The sequence below is a fragment of the Bufo bufo genome, chromosome 5 (genome assembly GCF_905171765.1).
Source record: "Bufo bufo chromosome 5, aBufBuf1.1, whole genome shotgun sequence".
NCBI lineage: Eukaryota > Metazoa > Chordata > Amphibia > Anura > Bufonidae > Bufo > Bufo bufo.
In genome coordinates this window covers 549,180,804-549,187,158 of record NC_053393.1, presented here as the reverse complement: position 1 = coordinate 549,187,158, position 6,355 = coordinate 549,180,804, and positions in this window count along the sequence as shown.

Genomic DNA, 6,355 nt, shown 5'->3' with positions numbered 1-6,355 from the left:
CCCTCTTCCTGCTCCCGAACCCTGAGGCACGAAATGCCTCCAACCCATCCCCCTAATACTGAGCGACTGCGGGACCCCACCCACCACCGGCTGAGATACACAGAGGAGAGGATTAGATACACAGCTGACAGTATCACACAGGACAGGATTAGATACACAGCTCAGCAGACAGTATCACACAGGACGGGATTAGATACACAGCTCAGCAGACAGTATCACACAGGATAGGATTAGATACAGCTGAGCAGACAGTATCACACAGGATAGGATTAGATACACAGCTCAGCAGACTGTATCACACAGGACAGGATTAGATACACAGATCAGCAGACAGTATCACACAGGATAGGATTAGATACACAGCTGAGCAGACAGTATCACACAGGACAGGATTAGATACACAGCCCAGCAGACAGTATCACACAGGATAGGATTAGATACACAGCTCAGCAGACAGTATCACACAGGATAGGATTAGATACACAGCTCAGCAGACTGTATCACACAGGACAGGATTAGATACACAGCTCAGCAGACAGTATCACACAGGATAGGATTAGATACACAGCTCAGCAGACTGTATCACACAGGACAGGATTAGATACACAGCTCAGCAGACAGTATCACACAGGATAGGATTAGATACACAGCTCAGCAGACAGTATCACACGGGATTAGATACACAGCTCAGCAGACAGTATCACACAGGATAGGATTAGATACACAGCTCAGCAGACTGTATCACACAGGATGGGATTAGATACACAGCTCAGCAGACGGTATCACACAGGACAGGATTAGATACACAGCTCAGCAGACAGTATCACACAGGAGAGGATTAGATACACAGCTCAGCAGACAGTATCACACGGGATAGGATTAGATACACAGCTCAGCAGACAGTATCACACAGGATAGGATTAGATACACAGCTCAGCAGACAGTATCACACAGGATAGGATTAGATACACAGCTCAGCAGACAGTATCACACAGGATAGGATTAGATACACAGCTCAGCAGACAGTATCACACAGGATAGGATTAGATACACAGCTCAGCAGACAGTATCACACAGGATAGGATTAGATACACAGCTCAGCAGACAGTATCACACAGTATAGGATTAGATACACAGCTCAGCAGACAGTATCACACAGTATAGGATTAGATACACAGCTCAGCAGACAGTATCACACAGGACAGGATTAGATACACAGCTCAGCAGACAGTATCACACAGGATAGGATTAGATACACAGCTCAGCAGACTGTATCACACAGGATAGGATTAGATACACAGCTCAGCAGACAGTATCACACGGGATAGGATTAGATACACAGCTCAGCAGACAGTATCACACAGGAGAGGATTAGATACACAGCTCAGCAGACAGTATCACACAGGAGAGGATTAGATACACAGCTCAGCAGACAGTATCACACAGGAGAGGATTAGATACACAGCTCAGCAGGCAGTATCACACAGGATAGGATTAGATACACAGCTCAGCAGACAGTATCACACAGGATAGGATTAGATACGAAGCTCAGCAGACAGTATCACACAGGATAGGATTAGATACACAGCTCAGCAGACAGTATCACAAATGATAGGATTAGATACACAGCTCAGCAGACAGCATCACACAGGACAGGATTAGATACACAGCTCAGCAGACAGTATCACACAGGACAGGATTAGATACACAGCTCAGCAGACAGTATCACACAGGATAGGATTAGATACAGCTGAGCAGACAGTATCACACAGGATAGGATTAGATACACAGCTCAGCAGACAGTATCACACAGGATAAGATTAGATACACCGCTCAGCAGACAGTATCACACAGGATAGGATTAGATACACAGCTCAGCAGACAGTATCACACAGGACAGGATTAGATACACAGCTCAGCAGACAGTATCACACAGGACAGGATTAGATACACAGCTCAGCATGCAGTATCACACAGGATAGGATTAGATACACAGCTCAGCAGACAGTATCACACAGGATAGGATTAGATACACAGCTCAGCAGACAGTATCACACAGGATAGGATTAGATATACAGCTCAGCAGACGGTATCACACAAGATAGGATTAGATACACAGCTCAGCAGACAGTATCACACAGGATAGGATTAGATACACAGCTCAGCAGACTGTATCACACAGGACAGGATTAGATACATAGCTCAGCAGACAGTATCACACAGGATAGGATTAGATACACAGCTCAGCAGACAGTATCACACAGGATAGGATTAGATATACAGCTCAGCAGACGGTATCACACAAGATAGGATTAGATACACAGCTCAGCAGACAGTATCACACAGGATAGGATTAGATACACAGCTCAGCAGACAGTATCACACAGGACAGGATTAGATACACAGCTCAGCAGACAGTATCACACAGGACAGGATTAGATACACAGCTCAGCAGACAGTATCACACAGGATAGGATTAGATACACAGCTCAGCAGACAGTATCACACAGGACAGGATTAGATACACAGCTCAGCAGACAGTATCACACAGGATAGGATTAGATACACAGCTCAGCAGACAGTATCACACAGGATAGGATTAGATACACAGCTCAGCAGACAGTATCACACAGGACAGGATTAGATACACAGCTCAGCAGACAGTATCACACAGGATAGGATTAGATACACAGCTCAGCAGACAGTATCACACAGGAGAGGATTAGATACACAGCTCAGCAGACAGTATCACACAGGATAGGATTAGATACGAAGCTCAGCAGACAGTATCACACAGGATAGGATTAGATACACAGCTCAGCAGACAGTATCACAAATGATAGGATTAGATACACAGCTCAGCAGACAGTATCACACAGGACAGGATTAGATACACAGCTCAGCAGACAGTATCACACAGGACAGGATTAGATACACAGCTCAGCAGACAGTATCACACAGGATAGGATTAGATACAGCTGAGCAGACAGTATCACACAGGATAGGATTAGATACACAGCTCAGCAGACAGTATCACACAGGATAAGATTAGATACACCGCTCAGCAGACAGTATCACACAGGATAGGATTAGATACACAGCTCAGCAGACAGTATCACACAGGACAGGATTAGATACACAGCTCAGCAGACAGTATCACACAGGACAGGATTAGATACACAGCTCAGCATGCAGTATCACACAGGATAGGATTAGATACACAGCTCAGCAGACAGTATCACACAGGATAGGATTAGATATACAGCTCAGCAGACGGTATCACACAAGATAGGATTAGATACACAGCTCAGCAGACAGTATCACACAGGATAGGATTAGATACACAGCTCAGCAGACTGTATCACACAGGACAGGATTAGATACATAGCTCAGCAGACAGTATCACACAGGATAGGATTAGATACACAGCTCAGCAGACAGTATCACACAGGACAGGATTAGATACACAGCTCAGCAGGCAGTATCACACAGGACAGGATTAGATACACAGCTCAGCAGACAGTATCACACAGGATAGGATTATATACACAGCTCAGCAGACAGTATCACACAGGACAGGATTAGATACACAGCTCAGCAGACGGTATCACACAGGACAGGATTAGATACACAGCTCAGCAGACGGTATCACACAGGATAGGATTAGATACACAGCTCAGCAGACGGTATCACACAAGATAGGATTAGATACACAGCTCAGCAGACGGTATCACACAGGACAGGATTAGATACACGGCTCAGCAGACGGTATCACACAGGACAGGATTAGATACACAGCTCAGCAGACAGTATCACACAGGATAGGATTAGATACACAGCTCAGCAGACGGTATCACACAGGACAGGATTAGATACACAGCTCAGCAGACGGTATCACACAGGATAGGATTAGATACACAGCTCAGCAGACTGTATCACACAGGACAGGATTAGATACACAGCTCAGCAGACGATATGACACAGGACAGGATTAGATACACAGCTCAGCAGACGGTATCACACAGGATAGGATTAGATACACAGCTCAGCAGACGGTATCACACAGGACAGGATTAGATACACAGCTCAGCAGACGGTATCACACAGGATAGGATTAGATACACAGCTCAGCAGACAGTATCACACATGATGGGATTAGATACACAGCTCAGCAGACAGTATCACACAGGATAGGATTAGATACACAGCTCAGCAGACAGTATCACACAAGATAGGATTAGATACACAGCTCAGCAGACAGTATCACACAGGACAGGATTAGATACACAGCTCAGCAGACAGTATCACACAGGACAGGATTAGATACACAGCTCAGCAGACGGTATCACACAGGACAGGATTAGATACACAGCTCAGCAGACGGTATCACACAGGATAGGATTAGATACACAGCTCAGCAGACAGTATCACAGAAGATAGGATTAGATACACAGCTCAGCAGACAGTATCACACAGGACAGGATTAGATACATAGCTCAGCAGACAGTATCACACAGGACAGGATTAGATACACAGCTCAGCAGACAGTATCACACAGGACAGGATTAGATACACAGCTCAGCAGACGGTATCACACAAGATAGGATTAGATACACAGCTCAGCAGACAGTATCACACAGGATAGGATTAGATACACAGCTTAGCAGACAGTATCACATAGGATAGGATTAGATACACAGCTCAGCAGACAGTATCACACAGGACAGGATTAGATACACAGCTCAGCAGACAGTATCACACAGGATAGGATTAGATACACAGCTTAGCAGACAGTATCACACAGGATAGGATTAGATACACAGCTCAGCAGACAGTATCACACAGGACAGGATTAGATACACAGCTCAGCAGACAGTATCACACAGGACAGGATTAGATACTCTGCTCAGCAGACAGTATAACAGGATTAGATACTCAGCTGAGCAGACAGTATCACACAGGACAGGATTAGATACACAGCTCAGCAGACAGTATCACACATGATAGGATTAGATACACAGCTCAGCAGACAGTATCACACAGGATAGGATTAGATACACAGCTCAGCAGACAGTATCACACAGGATAGGATTAGATACACAGCTCAGCAGACAGTGTCACACAGGATAGGATTAGATACACAGCTCAGCAGACAGTATCACACAGGACAGGATTAGATACACGGCTCAGCAGACAGTATCACACAGGACAGGATTAGATACACGGCTCAGCAGACAGTATCACACAGGACAGGATTAGATACACAGCTCAGCAGGCAGTATCACACAGGATAGGATTAGATACACAGCTCAGCAGGCAGTATCACACAGGATAGGATTAGATACACAGCTCAGCAGACAGTATCACACAGGATAGGATTAGATACATAGCTCAGCAGACAGTATCACACAGGACAGGATTAGATACACAGCTCAGCAGACAGTATCACACGGGATAGGATTAGATACACAGCTCAGCAGACAGTATCACCCAGGATAGGATTAGATACACAGCTCAGCAGACAGTATCACACATGACAGGATTAGATACACAGCTCAGCAGACAGTATCACAGACGATAGGATTAGATACACAGCTCAGCAGACAGTATCACATAGGACAGGATTAGATACACAGCTCAGCAGACAGTATCACACAGGACAGGATTAGATACACAGCTCAGCAGACAGTATCACACAGGATAGGATTAGATACACAGCTCAGCAGACAGTATCACACAGGACAGGATTAGATACACAGCTCAGCAGACAGTATCACACAGGACAGGATTAGATACACAGCTCAGCAGACAGTATCACACAGGACAGGATTAGATACACAGCTCAGCAGACAGTATCACACAGGATAGGATTAGATACACAGCTCAGCAGACAGTATCACACAGGACAGGATTAGATACACAGCTCAGCAGACAGTATCACACAGGACAGGATTAGATACACAGCTCAGCAGACTGTATCACACAGGATAGGATTAGATACACAGCTCAGCAGACAGTATCACACAGGATAGGATTAGATACACAGCTCAGCAGACAGTATCACACAGGATAGGATTAGATACACAGCTCAGCAGACTGTATCACACAGGATAGGATTAGATACATAGCTCAGCAGGCAGTATCACATAGGATAGGATTAGATACACAGCTCAGCAGACTGTATCACACAGGATAGGATTAGATACACAGCTCAGCAGACAGTATCACACAATACACTTAGATACACAGTAGACAGTATTAGGCCTCATGCACATAGCCGTTGTTTGGGTCCGCATCCGTTGCTCCGTTCCGCGGCCCCGCAAAAAAATATAACATGTCCTATTCTTGTCCACAA